At 36.1% G+C, this 21,648-nt stretch overlaps 1 protein-coding gene across 1 annotated transcript in view; it reads left to right on the forward strand.

Moving 5' to 3' along the window:
* The window catches only part of DPYD (dihydropyrimidine dehydrogenase), a 1,113,082-nt gene that overhangs the window by 535,026 nt on the left and 556,408 nt on the right, over nucleotides 1-21,648 (forward strand). The window lies entirely within an intron of this gene.

Genomic DNA, 21,648 nt, shown 5'->3' on the forward strand with positions numbered 1-21,648 from the left:
GAATCATTCATTGGTAGTGCTGTATTGAAGTGAAGAAACAAAATTGTTTTACTTTATAGTAACTTATTTTAATCTACTCTTTTGTTTTAAACCTGTTTGTGGCCATCATATTTCAAATTGAAATGGTAAGAGGAGAAAGAGGAGGAAGAAAAAGTGAAGGAAGAGGAGAAGGAAGAGAAAGAGGAGGAGGAGAAATAGGTAGAGCTAGCATTTATATAACGATTTTATGTTTACACACTTCTAAAAATCTGAGCAATATGGACCTCAGCACATAAAATATTTTATAATCGGCCTCCACCTAAACTTCTAAGTTTATTTTTTGTTTTCTTCATAAGAGCCAAATTAGCCTGTTTACTCTTCCTGGAACTCAGCACTACATCTCCCACTATTATACCCTTTCAGATATTCTCCTCTATGCTAAAAATTCCTCTTCAACCCCTCCCTGCTGCCTCTTAGATGTTTTTTTTTGATAATATTATTGCTATTTCCTTCTTTAAACAGAAATGACACACACCCCTCCCCAAGGGAAAAAAAACGAGATAATCAAACTTTTGCAATAAATATGCAAAATAAATCCATACATTTGTCATGTCCGAAAATGTATTTCTCATGCTGCACCTTGGACCCATTACCCCTTTTTTAGGATTTGGGCAGCATACTTTATCATTGGACCACTGGGGTTGTGGCTGCTCATTTCATTGATCAGAGTTCTTAAGTCTTTCCAAGTTGTTTCTGATGTTCTTCTTACTATATAGATTCTTTACTGGCTAACTTTCCTGTTTTCTGCTAACTTCACCCTATATCAATTCGTATAAGTCTTCCTAGGCTTTTCTGAAAATATAAATTTTATCATTTTTATGATGCAATAATATGTTAATATGTTATGTAAGAAAAAAAGTATTTCCAATATTTTCATACATACTCTTTCCATTTTGGGGCATACAGTAGTGTATTTCTGGGTCAAAGGTTATGCATCATTTGATGACTCTTGAAACGTATTTCCAAATTATTTTCCAGAAGATTTGACTGATTCCCAGATCTACTAACATTGAGACAATGTGTCTGTTTTACCTCAGCCTAAGGAGTGAATTTATAACCAAACAAGGGATAAAATAGATTATTTTAAAAAATGAGAGACAGAGATAATTTGAATTGCCTGATTTTAAATGCTTTTGAATGAACAAAATTAAATTACGATGAGAAATGAAGTGATTAACAGGGAAACAACTTTTGTGTCAAATATCTCTGATAAGAGTCTTACGTCCAATAACCAGAAAAAAATATATAAACTAAAAGTCATTTCCAGTAGATGTGTGGAAGAAAAACAGTTCTGCTAAAGAAGAGTTGTAAACTATTAACAATTATCTGAAAGAGTGCTCCAAATTCTCATTAATAAGTGAATTAAAATAAAAACATATCTGAGGTTTCACCTCATACCCAGAAAGAAAAATGTCAAAGATAATAAAAGATGAGAATAACCAATTTTTAGGAACTATGGAAAAATTATATATCAGTTCACTGCTTGTGGAGTTGTGAATTGTTCTGATGACTCTGGAAAACAAATTTAGAATTCCGCAAAGAAAATGACTACAAGGTCAATACCTTTTGACTTTGAGATTCTGTTGCTACAACTATATCTACTCCAAGGAAGTCAATGATAAAAACAAAGGCCCATAAACACCAAAAAAATTATAGTCACACTTTTTATAGTACCAGCGAACACCAATGGTTAACATTGCTTGAAGAATGGCTAAACAAGTTACAGGAGATGACTATAAATGAATATTACTGTGCCATAAGAAATAATGACTTTTCTGATACAGAGAAATGTAGAAATACTTAAATGCAAAGCAAATTAAGCAGAACTTACAACATTGTAAGTGAAAAGAAAAATGACAACAAAATAATGGAAACTGAATGCTGTAGTATAACAATGATCAAACTTGGCTCCAAAGTAGAGATATGAGAAGGCCCCTTCTTCCCTTATTTTACGAGTTTCAGGACTCTGTCTGCAGAACACTGTAGAAAATGTTAGATTTTTTGACGTATTGTTATGTTTTGCTAATTTTGTTTTCTTTTTTTATTCTTTGTTATAACGTATGACTCTCTGGGACACTGAAGAAATGAAGTATAAATTGGGAATTGTAGGTGATGTAAAAATAAAAGATAAAGAAAAAAATGTTTTTATAAAAGTGAGAAAATTGCATTTTATTCTTCCTGAAATAGTTGAAAAGTTGAGGATATGTCATATTTCCACCACAATATTTGAATACTAAATGTAGTTAGTAAGAAGCAATTTCTTCACTTACATAAAACCCAGAAGACGTGGCCATTCCCAATGAGTAACCCATCTACTTGTGAATTAGATTCCATTCCTTAAACTAGGGTAATATTTCAGTATTTATTTCTGCCATCTTTGCAGCATCTTCAGTTCTTGAGTCTTTTCTATATCTTCCTTGCCTTCTGCATCCAAAGATTTAAATGCTTCCACACCTTGAGGGAAAAAAAGATCTTCTTTTTTACCCTGTTGTCAAATATAGTACTTCCCTATTTCTTACCTTCTTTTCACTGTCTGACTTCTCAATGAGTGATTATACCTGCATTCTCCTTTTGCTTACTAATTCATTCCCTCCTTGACCTCTTAAATCTGACCTCTTAGCTCAAACCTCATCCATCTACTGAAATTGAACTCTTAAAGGTCTCTACATCATTCTTGCCAATTTCAATGATCTATTTGCCCTCATTCTCCTTGGTTTCTATAAAGAATTTCTATCATTTACCATTTTTAAGCTCTTCACTGAGCTTCCATATATCTTCCTAACTTTTTCCTGATTATTCTTATTATAATTCTCTATGTACTCAGCCAAGCCTCTTTGCCACTTCCTAATCATTGTTTATGGGGTATCTTCAAAGTTCAGTCTTTGGCTTTCTGTGTTCATGTTCTTTCTCTCACTCCCTTTCTGTCTCTCTGCTTATCTCATATCTGTCTATGTATCTTTATCCATTTATGCACGTGTGTATGTGTATGTGAATATATATGTCTGTTTATATTTTATAGGTTGTTTCAGTCATTGGATCAATCTACTGATCTAATGACTTCAAATATCCACATTGCAGATGATCCTCAAATTTAGCTAATTCTGATATAAAAATATGACCATAGTTCCAGTTCCTAACAATCCCTTCATTCTCTGTTGCCTCTAAAGGAGACTTATTTCCGTCAGTGGTACTCCTTTACAAGACTAAAGAAAAAGTTAGATTTACAAGTTATTTTGGTTGGTTTTGCTAAAAAAAAAGTTTCTCTTTTTTATTCTTTATTATAACATATGGCTCTCTGGGACACTGAGGGAGGAGAACATCCAGTATTGCAATAACATTTTACTCTTCTCTTTTAAGAACTACTGTAACAACATTATCAATGAAAGACAATATAGTATACTAGAAAAAGTTGTAAACTTTATTCTTATTTAACTTTTTTCAGTTATACAGTATGCCTTTACTTGAATTTAGGAATGACTGTAACTTTTGTTTCCCATTAATAAGAACAACTACTATGTATTGAACACCCGCAATATACAAGGCACTGTCCTAAAATGGTATTAAAAAAACATGACGATCCCTTCCCTCAGGGCCATGAGAAGGCAGTATATAGAGATGTAAAGGTAAATAACAATGAAAAGTTTAAATAACAGTCTAAGACAATAGAAGACATCACAACAGAGATCATGATTAATTACCAAATGAATTTCAAAACAATAATTGCTATAGGAATTCATTATCATCTTCTGTACCTAGGCTACGCTATAGTAGGTGATCAATAACTACATGTCAATTTAATACAATTAATAAACAAACAAATTCACTGGAATAAATATGAGTAAATACATGTAAGTTATCTAATTAAGTCCCCTCCCAATTATATTTCACCTGCAATTATATTTAAGCAATAGGCCATTTAGGCCTTTATTAGATAAATCAAACACATACACGGGTGTGCATATATATAAAATTCTCAACAAGTTTGAAGGATATTAGGGTTTAACTTAGAGTTCTGTCTCTGAGTTACTATGCAATCTTTAACAGGTTATTTCATTTTTTGTGTTCAATCGTAAAGACCAGAAAATGTCCAAAGATGTTAAATTGTGCTCATTCTTACTCTAAAACTGCCAAATCCTAAAAGAACCTACCTTGTCCCCAGCAAACACTTAGATCCTCATGATCTCACTGGCGCTGCTCTTCCTTTAACTAAAGGAGATTAGGCGCCTTCTACAGCTCATTCTTTGTGATTTTTGCTACATTCGCTATAGAAAATATACCCAACACCTTGAAGGCTTTCTTGTAATATTAAGATCTCTAGGATATTATTGTACCATTCAGACTGTCCACTTACTATCTCTTGCCCTCACTGTATGAGTGAATCAACTCCTTTTCTAGCTATTTACAAGGTGTTCCAAAAGTTTTAGTGCTAAAACTTGGGAAATGTTTGGGAAAACTTTTATTTCCTTATGATATCTTTTATGTAACTTTTAGCACACATTATGGATGATAGATATCAACATTCAAAGACACCTACCTACAATATATGCATCCGTCCATGCCCTTTGGGTCACCAGCAGTTTTGACTCCTACAAGACCATGCCATTCCATGCTTTTCAATGATCTGTAACATCCCTGAGGGGATATTGCTGTTAATATGAGGACTTTTGAGAAAGCAAGCCACTTAGGATCATTGAAAATCCAACATAATTTCCCAAAGGCCATTTAGCCAGATAGCCTTCTATTCAAATCTTGGCCCAATTATTATCATTCATCATAAAGGCTTTCCTAATCCACCAGCTAAAAGTGATCCTTCTTTCCCTCAGATGTTCCTAAAGTCTTAGAAACACACACTTTGTGTGTTTCTGTCTTATTAACACTTTGTCTCATGATGTATCTCTTTGTATGACTTTCATATCTTCCATATTAGAGCACAAGGTACTTGAATTTAGTGTCCTTCAACCTTTCTATCCCTGATACTTAGGACAGTACCTTGAATAAAATAGGAATTCAAGAAATATATGTTAAGTTGATTTAAAGTAAAGTACCATCTTTGACTTTTGTCTTTCTTTTAAAAGTTTCATCTCATTGAGGAAAGGTATTGGAAGCATTTTGCAAATGTTAAAGTACTATGTAATTTTCAACAAAAATAACAATAATAAGCAATAGTAGCAAATATTGATCAGAGTAGATAAAGAGTTAGCCTCAGAGCCAGGAAGACGTGGATTCAAATCCTGTCTCTGACATGTACTGTTTTTTTTTTGACCCTGTGCAAAACACTTGAATTCTCAGTTCTTTAGGCCAGTGTTGTCAAATTCAAATAGAAAAGAGGGCCAATAAACCATACATAAAGATCTGCAAGAGCAGCATATTTGATATAGTTTTAACATGTCATGCTATCGACATTTATGTGTGTTTTTATTTATTTTTTTAAATATTTCCCAGTTACATTTTAATCTGTTTTAGGTTGCACTTGGAAGTATTGTAGGCAGCTTGCAGGCCACGTGTTGGACAATGTTGTCTTAAGCCATTAAGTCTGCAAGTTGTGGAGAAAACAGTGCCAATGTTGATTGATAGAGGATGTCTCTGGGCCAATGAAATCACAGATCAAAAAATGACTTTTTAAATATTAGATTTCTTCCTTATGTGTTTATTCAGGTTCAAGTAGCCTTCTGGGATGACAGAGTTCACTATAAACTTGTGTCACATAATTTCAACTAAGCCCTCACTACAGCTAGGCAATCTTTTTATACCTACTTAATTAATTCACTATCCCACTCATCACAAAGCCTTTTCCAAATTTTTGCATTTCTCTTTTCCTTGCCAAGGCAAACTCCTCTATATGAACAAGCGATCTCATTCCCTCTAGTCTTCTCTAGCAGATTGCCCTCTTTATCAAGTTCCCTGCTATCTTGCTTATCTTCAATCTCTCTCTCTCTCTCTCTCTCTCTCTCTCTCTCTCTCTCTCTCTCTCTCTCTCTCTCTCTCTGTCTCTCTCTGTCTCTCTCTCTCTCTCTCTGTCTCTCTGTCTCTCTCTCTCTCTCTCTCTCTCTCTCTCTCTCTCTCTCTCTTTCCCTCTCTCTCTCTCTCTCTCTCTGTGTCTCTCCCTCCCTCTCTCCCTCTCTCTCCCCCACTGTCTACATTCCTATTGCCTACAAATGTACCCATACTCCTTGCATTCTCAAAAAAGCCCAAACAAAAAAACAAAACCTCAAATGATCTATCCATCCCCAGTAGCTGTCACCCTTCTGCGTTGAATTTTAAAACCTCCAGTTTAATCATGTCACCTCTCTATTGAATAAGCTCCAGTAGCTCCCTGTCACCTCCATGATCAAATATAAGATCCATATGCCATCCAAAGCCTTTCATAACCTTGTCCCCTAATGTTTTTCATTATTTTTACACTTTCCCTGCTAAAATATTATATAATGCAGTGACACTAGTATCCTTGTTGTTTCTTGTGCAAGATACTCCATCTCCCCACTCTGGGCATTTCTGTTGGCAATCCCCTGTGTCTCAAACACTCTCCATCCTCTTCACATTCTCCTGGATTCTTTGGCTTTCTTCAAGTACTAAAATCCTGCTTTCTATAAGAATCATTTCCTAATCCCCCTTTATTCTAGAGTCTTCCCTCCGTTGATTGTCTACTGTTTGATATCTTACTTGTTGGCAGAGTTGTTTATTTCTTGTCTTCCCAATTAGATTGTGAGTTACTTAATATCAAGGATCATCTTTGCCTTTCTTTGTACACCCAGTGCTTAATAGAATGTTTGGCACATAGTAGGAACTTAATAAATGCTTGTTAACTCATTAATTCAACTTGATTGATTTAATTTTCTTATGTTCTCACTTAGTACATCCAGTACTAATGTGAGAGAGGCCAACCATGGAGGTCCCATTATTATCATTGATTAGAATCAATCACTATAGTATGAGCCTGGCAAACACTGGCAAACTAGGTCTAATAAATATGTATGTCTTGTTCTTCCCATTTCACCTGTCAATGCTCTTAAGATTAAATTTGATAAAGTTTCATGAACAGTTATCATATACAGTGTTTACATATCCCTGCTCTAAGCACTGAAGAACATATGAAAAATACAACATACGGAATTAGAAGCCTAGCCCAAGCGTTAGAAGCAGGATAAGAAAGTTATTGGAAACGTGAATGACCAGGGCATGCTGTTATGCAGAAAGTAGTTTAGTTTAAGTAGAGTATAATGGAGGGGAGCAATATGAGATCCAGCTATAAAAATAATGAAGTGCTCGTTCAGGCAAAGGAATTTGAACTTTGTTAGCTATTAGGGACATCATTACTAGCTCTCTGGGATGGGGGTGAGGTTGGCAGGGCTGTCTTCTTCTCAACTGCTTTTCACTATATGGCAAGATTATACTATTCATAATCTTCCTCCTCTGCAATATTTTGCAAATGAGCTTGTACAGTAAACCAGTGGCTCCCTTTGCTACCATGTCTCTGGCCTTGGAAAAGAGATTAAGTTTCTGCTGGCTAAAGTAGCTTGAGAGCCCTGTTGACTATCTCATTGGCATATATTGTATTTCATTTAAACTATTCTAAGAAAAAACTATAGACACAATTGTTTTCTCCATCCTGCCGCACTTTTGCCAATTTGTGGAGTTGGCAAGGTATCTAAAGAGGTCATTTTGGAGCTTCTATAGTTGGAAATGATGTCTTCCTCAACTTTATTCTAATGTGGGTTTTACAATGAATTTTGTTCTAACTACTCAGTTATTGACTGTATATATGCAACTAATTTTCTAATGATTTATCCATCTGTGTTTGATGGGGGTCATCATTGGCAACTTCAAACTCTCTTTAGAAAGAGAGTTAATATGATTCAGGCAGGTTGGATTAGTAGATAAGAATGATAGACTTAGAGTCAAGAGGAATTGAATGATTCATCCTCAGATTGCTGCTGGTTATATAATACTGGTTAAGTCATCTTCCTTATATATAAGATGGAGAAAATAATAACACCTACTTCAGTGGGTTGTTATGGGGATCAAATGAAATGATATTTAAAGTGCTTTGCAAATTTTAAAATGTTATCTAAATGCTACTGATTATGATGATGATGGTGGTAGTGCTGGTGATGACCTTGATGGATAGGTGTGAAGTAGCCTAATAGTTTGCAAACCTTTGTATTCTTTTACTTCTTGATCATACCTCATATTTGTCAGTCTAGTTTTAAACAATGAATGAGGCATAATAAATATTTGTTCATCATGAAAATTATAAATTAAAGATGAGTGCCTCAATAGAAAAGAGGGAAGATAATTGGAATCCCATTTTGAAATATTCTGTTTTTCTTGGAATAAAGGTGCTAATTATTATATTATTATTAGCCTTAATAATTATCAGTAAACATCATTACTTTGCATCATATTATTTTATTTTTTATGTTATCTATTGTGTTTGAAGCTGTTGAGCAGGAAATAGAAACAAAGGACTACATTTTTAGGTTCTCTGCATGCAGAAAATATTCATGAATATTTTGAGTGCAATTTAATTGAATTCCTCATTAAGTAGTTGTCCCAAATTCTAAATGCATCAGTGTCCAATTTCAAATTCAATTGAGATAATAGAACTGTAGACTTATTTAGTATCTCTACCCAATAGACCTCAAAACACTTGCACCTTTTTAATCTTATGTATCTGCTCTAATTCCAAATTGTATTGAATTGGGATATTATTATTCAGACTGATTAAAATGAATGACAGGAATTTAGTCACAAAGCACCTCCAACTGGCAGCTATTCTCCCTTGGCAGTCATAGCCAAGCCCTTTTCTTGGAAATTTACTTGGAAAATTATCCACCTTAGTGAAGAGTGAGCTTGCTCTCCAACAGAACATCAAGGTCATCTAAGTTGTTTCCCTGTATCAGAACTAATTTTAACAGTCTTCTAGCTTGCATTATAAGTCCTAGTTCTTTCATTTTCTAATATGAACCAAGCAACTCCATGAAATCCTTAGGGGATGCCTCTTGGGTAACTTTTTTTTTGGATGAGGATTGGGAGTGGAATGAAAAAAAATCAGAGTTCTTTGCTTGTTTGACTGGACTAGAAAGCCAATTTCAGGTTAAAGCACAGGTTTCCTTCACTCATCTGATGCAGCGTTAACCTTGCTGTTGGCTTGATCTCTCTATCGTGCCCAGGCTGAAAATGCAGTGGTCTTTCATGGTACATTCTCATTACAGTTAGGCATCAAAGCCTTGACCAACTTGTTTTCAGATCTAGACCAATTTGCCTCACCTCAGGCATCAAGTTGATACCCAAAGCCCCGAGGGCTCACGGTACTAGTGCTGGATTTAGTTTGGAGATTTAGTTCACTGCAGCTCAGAACTCCTGAACTCATGAGATCCACTAGCCTTAGTCTTCTCAGTTTCAGAGACAGCAGGTGCACATCACCATATCCAAGCAGTTAAATCTTTTTTATTATTTAATATTTTTAGTTTTCAACATTGATTTCCACAAGGTTTGAGTTAGAAATTTTCTCCCCATTTCTACACTCCCCCCACCCCAGGATGGCATATATTCTGAGTGCCCCTTTCCCCAATCTGCGCTCCCTTCTATCACCCCATTTCCCCTTCTTGTCCCCTTTCCCCTTACTTGCTTGTAGGGCAAGAAAGATTTCTATACCCCATTGCCTGTATATCTTATTTCCCAGTTGCATGTAAAAACAACTTTATTTTGAACATTTGTTTTTAGAACTTTGAGTTCCAAATTCTCTTCCTTCTTCCCTCCCCACCCAACCACCTTGAGAAGGCAAGCAATTCAACATAAGTCACACATGTATCATCATGCAAAACGCTTCCATAATAGTCACGTTGTGAAAGATTAACTATATTTCCCTCCATCCTATCCTGTCCCCTTTTATTCAGTTTTTTCCCTTGACCCTGTCCCTTTTCAAAAGTGTTTGCTTTTGACTTCCTCTTCCCCCAATCTGCCCTGCCCTCTGTCATCCTCCCTTTTATCCCCTTCTCCCCTACTTTTCTTTTGGGTAGGATACCCAATTGAGAGTGTATGTTATTCCGTCCTTAGCTCAAACCCAATGAGAGCAAAATTCACTCATTCCTTTTCACCTGCCCCCTCTTCCCTTCCATTATAACTGCTTTTTCTTTCCACTTTTCTGTGAGATAATTTACCCCACTCTATCTCTCCCTTTCTCCTTCTCGCAATATATTCCTCTCTCACCCTTTAATTTTATTTTTTTAGATATCATCACTTCATATTCAACTCACCCTGGGCCCTCTATCTATCTATCTATCTATATCTATCTATCTATCTATCTATCTATCTATCTATCTATCTATCTATATATATATGTGTGTGTGTGTGTGTGTGTGTGTGTGTGTGTGTGTGTGTATGTGTATTCCCTTCAACTACCCTAATACTGGGAAAGGTCTCATGAGTTACGAATATCATCTTTCCATGTAGGAATGTAAACAAAACAGTTCAACTTTAGTAAGTCCCTCATGATTTCTCTTTCCTGTTTACCTTTTCATGCTTCTCTTGATTCTTGTGTTTGAAAGTCAGATTTGCTATTCAGCTCTGCTCCTTTTATTGAGAATGCTTGAAAGTCCTCTATTTTATTGAAAATCCATATTTTGCCCTGGAGTATTATACTCAGTTTTGCTGGGTAGGTGATTCTTGGTTTTAATCCTGGCTCCTTTGACCGCCAGAATATCATATTCCAAGCCCTTTGATCCCTTAATGTAGAAGCTGCTAGATCTTGTGTTATCCTGATTGTGTTTCCAGAATACTCAAATTGTTTCTTTCTGGCTGCTTACAATATTTTCTCCTTGACCTAGGAACTCTGGAATTTGGCTAAAATATTCCTAGGAGTTTTCTTTCGGGGATCTTTTTCAAGAGGTGATGGGTGAATTCTTTCCATTTCTATTTTACCCTCTAGTTTGAGAATATCAGGGCAGTTTTCCTTAATAATTTCTTGAAAGATGGTGTCTAGGCTCTTTTTTTGCTCGTGGCTTTCAGGTAGTCCAATAGTTTTTAAATTATCTCTCCTGGATCTATTCTCCAGGTCAGTGGTTTTTCCAATGAGATATTTCACATTGTCTTCCACTTTTTCATTCCTTTGGTTCTGTTTTATAATATCTTGATTTCTCATATAGTCACTAGCTTCCCCTTGCTCCATTCTAATTTTTAAGGCGGTATTTTCTTCAGTGGTCTTCACTGGACTTCCTTTTCCATTTGGCTAATTCTGTCTTTTAAGGCATTCTTCTCCCCACTGGCTTTTTGGAGCTCTTTTGCCATTTGGGTTAGTCTGTTTATTAAGGTATTATTTTCTTCAGTATTTTTTGGGTCTCCTTTAGCACGTTGTTGACTCATTTTTCATGATTTTCTTGAATCTCTCTCATTTCTCTTCCAAATTTTTCCTCTACTTCTCTTACTTGCTTTTCCAAATCCTTTTTGAGCTCTTCCATGGCCTAAGACCAATTCATATTTTTCTTTGGAGGCATTTGACATAGGCTCTGCCTTTGTTGACTTCTTCTGGCTGTATGTTTTGATCTTCTTTGTCACTAAAAAAAGATTGTGTAGTCTGAGTCTGAGTCCTTTTGTGCTGCCTCCTCATTTCCCCAGACAATTACTTGACCTTTGAGCTTTTGGTCAGGGTATGACTGCTTTCAGAGTGGCAAGTGCTTTGTCCCAAGCTTCAGGGGTTTTGTGCTGCTGTTTTCAGAGCTAGTTCTATTCTGAGGTGGTATGATACTCCTCTCCTGGCCTGTGCTCTGGTCTGTGAGTGATCTCAAGTACTCATTTCTTCAGTGTCACTGCTAGGAGGACTCACTCTCCACATCGCCACAAGCTTTGCCACACCAGCGCTCTTCCTCCCCCAAGAACCACTAACCAGGACTGTTACCCAGATCCAAGCAGGGCAAAGCAAGAGAAGCTTGCCTCTGTACCAGCAAAGAGCCCCTGTACTCTTGCTCTGATCCACTGCTTTATTCCTCCCACTGTGTAGGCCAGGGGCTCTGGAAGCAGCTGCTGCTGGAGCTCTGGAAGCAGCTGCCAGAGCTTCCTGCTGCTGCGCAACCTCTGCCACTCCTGTGGCTGGGGCTACACCGCACACTTCTCTCACCCAGATCCAGCAGTTTTCCCACTGACCTCCTCCATTGTCTTTGGTGTTAGTGGGTTGAAAAGTCTGGTAACTGCCACAGATCAGTAATTCAGGGCCCTGAGGCCTGCTCTGCCCTAGCCTATTCTGGCCTGGTCTGTCCTGGTGTGGCCCATGCTGGGCTTCACTCCGCTCCCAACACAGTGCAATAGACCCTTCCCAGCGACCATCCAGGCTGTCTTGGGCTGGAGACTTGTTTTTCTCTGTTATTTTGTAGCTCTATAATTTGTTGAGAGTCACTTTTTACATGTGTTTGGAGGGATTTGGGGGAGAGCTTAAATGAGTCCCTGATTTCAAGCCAGCATCTTGGCTCCATCCCCCCCCCCCCAAGCAGTTAAATCTAAGAAGCATTTATTAAGCACCTACCTATTTAAACACTTAACTAGCTCAATGACCCTGGGCAAGTCACATAACACTATTTGTCTCAGTTTCCTTGTCTATAAAATGAGATAGAGAAAAAGATGACAAACCAGTAGAGAATCTTTACCAAGAAACCCCAAATGGAGTCACAGAGTATCAGACATGACTGAAATGACTGAACAACAATAAAACATTTACCAGCTCTAAGAGTCTATAGATACAAAGACCATAACAGCTAAGCTACTTCCCTCAAGTTGCCTCCATTCTGCTAGGAGAAAAAATGCATATTTATCCAAAGAACTAAATACAAAATTTACACTATGCAATTTCACTGGGAGGAGGGCAGCGACTTCTGAACAATTGCAGGATGTACCTCTTGTAGGAGGTACCACCTGAACTTAACTGACAGCTGCCTTATATGGTCCTAAATGAATGAAAGTCTGATATTTTTTTTTGTTCTCCCTACAAAGCCTTGGTAGTCGATTTTCTTAAAACAAGAAAAGAAAATTGTAAAATGCTGAATCCTCTCTCCTCTTGGTATCCTTTAGAAATACTCTGTCTTCGGCATATTTTAGGGGTATTCTACATGTTAGAGTGGCCATTACACACTCCAGGTGTATGTAGACTCTTAAAACCACATTTTAGGTGCCAAATGTGAGTTATGTTACTGCCTTGTGGTGCAATGAACTGTGTCATGATATGTTCAGAAAGGATGAAAGAGATGGAAAATAGGGCCCTCATAAAGAAGTTTAGGGAGCACCTGCTCCACAGTCTTAATACGATAATAAAGCAGATGAATTAATCTAGTGGTTAAACTGAGGCACAATCTCAAACATATATAATACTAATACCATTTTGCCTATTTTATCTACTGCTAAAAATTAAAATGCTTAGGTATTTCATAGATTTTCTACAACATTTGTGATAGAGTATAAAAATTAAATCACAACTAATATGCAACTTCCTTAAGGAATCTTGCCCTTGCTGGAAACTGCTATTTAGTTGTTCCATGTTTATCACTCATAAAGGACACATATTTTAATTTCATCTGTCCATTTCCTACCTAATGTGATATCTCCCAGTATTCTCTGTACTGACTATGGAAGGTGTTCTAATTTAATAAACAAAATCCATTTATATTCCCAAAGAAATTCTCATCTTTCATATGGAACCTTGGGAATATTTGACTATCAATATGATAGAAAATATTAATTCTAATAGAGCCTTGTGTAGCTTTTACTATTTGTATTGTATATTATATATACATATATATGGTTTATATGGTTTTACAGGAATAGTTTTCATAAATCATAATTGGTTCCATAAGTCATACATGAAAATTAGTCTTACTCTTTTGTAGTTATGCTATAACTAATTTTTATAATTATGCATATGTTTGTGGCATGTGGATGTGTATGATTTGTGTTAAAAATTTGTTGCTCCATTGATGAAAATGTATGCTCCCTTCACATCCATATCGTGCCAAGAAGTCTAGAAAAAGGCTAAGAACTTTGGGTGAACCCCCAGTGCAGGATTTATAGAAGGAATGGGAGAAGAGTCAAACAGCATCAGGGCAGGAAAGCATGGCTAGGTAGTAGTGGGTCCATGGGAGAAAACAGTCTTATTGATAAAATTGTAGATCTAAAAGAAAAAAGCAACAATATTGTAAGATAATGCCTTAGTCTTTTTTTTTCTTTGACTTTGAAAGGGTATGTGTTATGAAGTCAGAGAAAGAATTTATTAACGTTTAGTTGTAGAAAAGGACTATTAACATTACAGAAGCACTATATGATAATGTTGATATGTGTTTAAATAACACCTATTTATGTCATCACAGGCAAGATTTGCTATGTACACAAGAAAATGATTTTCACAACACCATAAGCAAATATATGCTTCATTTATCCAGCATAACTGGGGAATGAGCTATTTCAGACAAGTGAATTTTCAAAATAACTCCCTCGTCTCATGGTTATTTGCTTCCATATCTTTCCACCCTATTAGATTATAAGCTGCTTACAAGCAGGATCTGTGTTGTGTCTGTCTTTGTATCCACATTTGTATTGTTTGACACATAGCAGGTGTCTAACAAATATTCGTAGAGCTTCAAATGCTTGATTGCAAGACTAAAACATGCCTCATTAGTCGATAATCTATTTATTTTGCTTATTTAAAGCTTTGTGATATTTTGTATAATATATTAAATACTTTGGGGGTAAGTGTTACCTAGTCTGGCACTTATGTTTAGTTGTGTGACATGGACCTTAAGTCAGGTCACCTCTATTTTCCTTAGGTACCTCACTTTAATGTTGGGGAAAATAATATTTGAATGACCTAATGTAGAATGTTATTAAAAATACAACTCTAAAAATTAATCACATATGTATGGTGTTCTTGAAAACTGTCAAATCAGTATAAATGCACTAACACTAATACTTCCAGCCCTTTGTGATTTCATAGTTGTGAGCACTCCTCTCTTTAGTGCACACCACGACCTCTCCACGTCTTAATGGATGGTCTTAGCAAATATCTCCGGATGGAGAAAAAATAAATCAATTCCTAGATACCTGCTTGTGAGTAAAGGAAAACTGGATTATCTAAATAAAAGATTGCAAGCCACTTGAAGGCAAGAACTGTTTCATATGTTCCTTCTTGTTCCTCATACAGTGCCTGGCCCAGAGCACACACTTCAGCAATACAAGTTGATGGATCGATTTGTTTCACATGTTGGTATATAGAAAATACAATCCAATCCTATTGTTAAGGTCAAAGGAACTTTGGAGCTGATCTTCTAATTCTCCATTTTATGGATAAGGGCACAAAAGCCTAGAAGATTAAGTCACTAGCCCAAACTCACGCAGAAAATGAGTAGTTATGAGCTCATCACTAAATTTAATTAGATGAAGTATATTCGTTCAACAAAATTATACTTAAAGCCTTCATTGATAGATTTGAAAGATGCTATTATTTTGAATTTAAGCAAAGCAAAATGAACACATTTCTACCTCTTCTGGATGTGATTTCATGTCTTTTTTGGAGTGGGGGAGGCAGGGCAATTGGGGTTAAGTGACTTGCCCAAGGTCCCACAGCTAGTGAGTGTGTCAAGTGTCTAAGGTCAAATTTGAACTCAGGTCCTCCTGACTCCAGGGCTGGTGTTCTACTCACTGTGCCACCTAGCTGCCCTGTCATGTCTTCTTTATGTACTACTTTGACCCAGTCATTTTTGCCTCTCTAGGCCTCAGGTTTTCATATTTAAAATCAAGGGTCAGCAAAGCTACATGCATAAGATTTGGCTCCAGAGAAGAGATGGGGAAATGTATTTCTTTTCTTGCAAAGTTGGGGACAGAGAGTCTTATGTATTTAAAACGCTTCATATGCCATCAGTGCATTAGTTATCTTTGCTTAATCCTTTTTTCCCTCTTTATTACTGGGGAAGACTTCCTAGAGTAGAAGATCTAGTGATATATCCAGAGATCTATGTGATATGGAAACCAAAGGCATCAGTATTTTTTTTTAAATCAAGAGGATTTGACTCAATGATCCCTTCAATCTCTAAGTTCTGTGATCCTAAATCCTATGATTTTGTGATTATAGGAGCAATAATTTTACCAGAGCATAATACAGTGATGCCTTCAGAAGGTGTTGAGGCATAAAATAGTTTATCCTAAAATATGCGCCTTTTTTTCCTAAAATACCTTATGCTAATATTCTCTCTCCTCCATCCACTGCCAGTTGTCATTTCTTGTGGCTATTAGCATATTTTTGTTGAGTCTCATCAGTTACTCAATTTTGCATGCTATTTATTGAATAAGGACTTAAGAATGACTTCATAGTCTCTGCTCACGTAAAGTATATACACTTGGTGATAGATATTTATTGCTCAGAGGCCTTTGTCAGTTTTTAGATTAAAGTTCAGTTAAGTGGTGGAAGCAACATGGTACAGTGGGAAGAATACTGGATTTGGCATCTAGGTATTTAGATTCAAATTCTAGGTTTGCTAATCTGTATGAGTTTAGCCAATTGCAGCCTTTCCAGACCTCAATACCCTCCTCTATAAAATGAGGTGGTGGCACGTCACCTCCAAGGTGCTTTCCAAGATCAGCAATGGGGTTCGATCCTATATTCTTTGTGCTATAGCTATACATTCAAATATGTGAAGCCAATTAATCAACAGGCATTTATTAAGTGCCTATTCTGTTCAAGGTGCTGCACCGGGTATATAAAGACAAATCAAACAGCCCCAGTCCTCAAGGAGTTTGCATTCTATCTTGACAGATAATTAAATTGTACTTTTACTTCCAGGATACACAGAGCAGCAGAGAGTACATACCTATAATTTTCTCTAGAAAAACTAATTGTTAGCCATAGGATTGTTAGAAGATAGATTTAGAGCAGGGAGGGCCATTGAGTCCACCCATCTCATTTTACAAATGAGGAAAGTGAGATACAAAGAGTTGAGCTGCTTGCCGGGGTCACAAGGCTAGTACATGTATAGGAAAGGAGTAGAACCCAAGCCGTTCTAACTCATATTCAAGTGTTCTATTCATCACACTTCCTCTCAGCCAACTCAAATTATAAGAAAATCATTATTTAAATTTACTGGATAATAGGAATTTTTTCTGTCACTTATATAGGAAATGACTTCATTTTAAAAATGGTAGAAATAAAGTATCCAATATTTCCTATAAGATCGAAATAAAAGCTTTTATATTTAAAAGGGGATGAAATAAAAAACTCTTTGGAGAAAACTTTACACTTCAATTAAAAAGCCATTTTTCTTTAAAATTCTGGCATGATGCAAATAATGTAAAGTAGACAGTACTTTGACAGACAAGGGAAAAAAGGCTGATGACAATGCTAATAGTGATTCAGCATGAGGTCTTACTGTGTCACTCAGAAGAGCGAACTCTCTGGTGATTGGACTCTGAGGACATAACCTGGAAATGGATGATTTCTTCTCTTGGGAAGACTTCTCATGCAATTTCTTAAGCATCTACACATGCTTTTCTGCTAATTTCACTAGGGATTAGGGATAACAAGGAAGCCCAAAGCACAGTCATTTCTGAATTTTTAATATACCCATCAGCAACTTATTCCCTTGATGGTGTTAACTGCAATTAGTTCTATGGGGCACTCTGCAAGTGAGAGAGGAAATTGAGACTTTAAAACCCTTCATCAGTTCTTAATGTTAGAATGCCCTTGGAACACTTTTTCAAAAAGTCTCATGGGCTTTCTGCCCATGTCATCTTCAGGTTTAGCCTTGATTCTGTAGGTTCCATACTGAGAAAACCTGCTTCTTCCTGGATTAATTTTGCATTATTCTGTCTTGGATTGATAGCTCATTCTCCATCTGAAATAGCCAGTTTCACAAGACTGTGAGAGAGATGACTATGGCAGTTTTAGGAAACTGGGGATTTCTCATGTGTCCAATTATTTCTTTGGACCTTGGGAAAATCCAAGCTTCCTTCCTTCCTTCTTTCCTTCCTTCCTTCCTTCCTTCCTTCCTTCCTTCCTTCCTTCCTTCCTTCCTTCCTTCCTTCCTTCCTCTCTTCTTTCTGTCCTCCCTTCTTTCCTTCTTTCTTTCCTTCCTTCCTTCTCTCTCCTTTTGTTGAAAAGAGGGAAGAGTGAGTTAAGTATTTTAGGACCTGGTGATGTAGCATGTGGTTACGAGTTTCCATAAAAATTAGAATCTTTCCAACATCTAAAGGAAATAGAAACATTGTATCTGATCCACACAATCTTTTATTAACATGTTACTTTGATGATAACTTTCTGTTGGAAAAGAACGTCTGTGAAATTCTGTAATAGCCTTCTATACAACTGAAATATTCTATTTTCTAACAATAAAACAACTCCCAAATCTACTGGTGCTACTTTAAAATGCAGCAAAATTTTCTTTGAATGAGAGGCTGTGGTTTCATGGCTTTACACTCACATAATTCCTTTTCTGTACAAAGGTAAAAGAATGAGTAGAGCCTAGAGATTAAAAAAAACCAGAAATTACAGGGTCAAAATTTTTCCGATTGGAACATTTTTAAGAGAAAAATATTTTCTACAGAACTTTCTAGGAATGAAAATAACTGTGCACATTTTCATCATGGTAATGATTGTTCCTCTAATGAAAAATTATTATTGTTGAGGAAAAATAAAGATAAAGTAGACCCTATTGAGTGAAGAAAGGTAAGTATACATTGTTATACATACCCATTCATGCATTCGTCTATTTATTCATGCATTCTGCAAAAAATCCATTCACAGAATTTTAAGTTAAGCATAGGTCTGGTGGGTAAGACATTATAATTCTTTTCCTAGGACTATATTATCTTGCTAACATGCCCTGAAATACTATTTTGTTTTATTTTCCAATTCTACATATTAAGCAGGGACAAGATGATATAATCACAAACTTAGAGCTTGAAGAGACCTCAGAGAGACCATCTAGTTTTACAAATCAAGAACTTCTTATCTAGTGAGATTAGTAGAATGGCCCAAGATCTGACACCTGGAAGGTAGATTAATTATTTCTAAGCACTAAGAAAGATCATAAAATTCATAGACTATCATCTTTCCTCACAGGAATATAGTTATGTGGGGAATTCTGGTATTTTTATCCATATTTTTGCAGATGAGGAAATGGAAACCGTGGAGGTTCAGTGAGTTGACAAAGTTCACATTGTTAGTGAATAGGAGAGGGCGGTTTAGAGTCTGGTCTTCTGACTTCCAAGTCCGGGACTTTCACCATGAGTTTTAAAATTATCAAAGTATTTACTCTCTCATGACCCAGTTTCTTCAACTATAAAATATTGTGCATGGATGGAATAGATAACTCAATTTATGTTAACATGCCTTTAAGTGATTACTAGTGTGCAAGGCATTGGGAAGTGGACACTGGGAATAAAAAGACAGTAATAAAAAAAGGAGCTAGCCTCCTCTTTCAGTTTCCTGTTAGCTCAGGGAGCTTAAATTCTTATAGGAGTATGTGTGCAAGGCAATATGTACAAATATAAAATACATAGAAATAAAATAGAGTATAATTTTGGGGATGGTGAAGCACAACTGGGTAGGGAGTTGAGAGTAAGGAATAACCTTCTGTAGGAGATTACATGAGTCAAACTTTGCATGGAACAAGAGATTCCAAGATTCCTGGGGGTAGTTGTATAGGGAGAGCATTTCAGACATGGTCGTCATTTAAGCCCTCTTCTAGACAAAATTGCTATGACTTTCCATAATATTCAGTTTTCCCCATGTGGAAAATGATGAGAACTGTACCTTCCTTTTTGGGGTGGTATATGAATATGATACTATTAACTATTAATTATTGATACTATTGTGCTGTGAGAAAAGAGGAGTATATTATTTCAAAGAGTCACCAAAAAAACCAGATGAACAAATGCATGGTGAAGTAAACAAGGCCCATAAGAACAAACACCGATGTTAAAAAAAATTTTTTTTGAAGACATTTGCAAGGTAATGAAGAATGAAATGAGCAGGACCAGGAGACTTAATTCATATAGTAAAAACAAAACTGTAAAGACAACTTTGAAAGCTATAAGATCAATGCAATAACCATTCTTGATTGCAGATGACTGATAATGAAACATACTATGTACCTCCCAACAGAAAAGTGAGAGCTCTAGATTTATGGTGCAGCCTGAGACATTTATATGTTTATATATATGAGTGTTGCCAATGAGGGAATTCATTTTGCTTAACTATACATTTTTGTTATGAGGAATTTGTTTTTTCTTACTCCTTTTTTTCAGTCGAGGTTATAAAATCACTTCTGACTTTCAAGTCCTGTGCTTTCTCCTTTGAAAGGGAGAGAAAAAAAATTAATTTCCAATTCAAATTGTTGTTCCAATAGGCGTAAGGGTACTACATATGTGGAACGTTGGATGCACTTTAAGATGAAGTCAGTGGATTCATAGTTTCACTAAAATGTTTGACCTTGTTATAAGAGAACTGTTAAGGGAGGGGAGATGTGTAATCTATAAATCTTTGTAATGTAAAAATGAAAAACACTAACAAAAAAAATACCAAACCAGTAAGGAAGATTGTAGGGGAGAGCTGGGATTCAAGCTCCAGGTTTCTGGTTCCAATTGTCTGGTCTTTCCAGCACACCTAGAATTTGGAATTGCTATATATCCACTGGGGTCATGAGATATGGCTCACAATTCTGTAATTCCAGACCATATTGATTCCACCAAACTGTACTCCCAATTAAGTAATGTCAGAAATTTATTTCCTCCTTTCTGCTCTTTGTTATATTTCTATATGGGTAATATAACATGAGATACATTCTGTGCAACTGCTAGAGTTGACAATCAGTCTTGTTTATTAATTACTCTTTTTAATCTTCATTTTTACATAAGAAACATTTTCCTAATGGTGCTACTGTACACAGGGTTGTTTATTACTGGGTTTTTTTTTTCCTGTGTGCATGTGTGTTCCAAACGAGAGTGGGAAAATGTCTCCATGATGCATTGCTTTCCATTCTGTAAAAAATATGATGCATAAAAGGGTGACAGAATAGTGAATCCTTATGGAAATAATAACTTTTTGTCGAACTCACATTATTAGTAATGAAAATATTGCTGAAGTTTTCTTTGGGATTATTTAAAAGGGGGGCAAACTGATAGCAACTTTGAAAGCTATTTGGAATCCAACATCACAACACTTAATGACTGCTGTAGATGTGTTTGGAGAACAGCACATTATTTCTATAATTATTTTACTTTGCCTAATAACTGCATAAGAATAGGTTTGTTTCCCTAGCGGATATCTCCATTCAGAGCTTCTGCTTATCTTTATTTTCCAGATTTCACTAGTGGCTGATATCAAATCCATCCTTACCAGGAGACAGTTGAGAAAGCAATAGTTTGCCACTACATCAAAGATTGTATATGCTCTTCCCATACACTAAACTCGGGAGAAAATACAGAAGAGTGACATTTAAAACGTTTCATGTGGGGAACAAGATAGAAATGGGAAAATATACTTGTTTCATAATATGAAATATTATGCTCATACAAGATGCTAATAATATCTTGAATTCACATAGTACTCTCCATTCTACATACAAAGTACTTTCCTCTCAAGAA

The sequence above is a fragment of the Trichosurus vulpecula genome, chromosome 7, assembly GCF_011100635.1.
Source record: "Trichosurus vulpecula isolate mTriVul1 chromosome 7, mTriVul1.pri, whole genome shotgun sequence".
In the NCBI taxonomy this organism is placed as follows: domain Eukaryota; kingdom Metazoa; phylum Chordata; class Mammalia; order Diprotodontia; family Phalangeridae; genus Trichosurus; species Trichosurus vulpecula.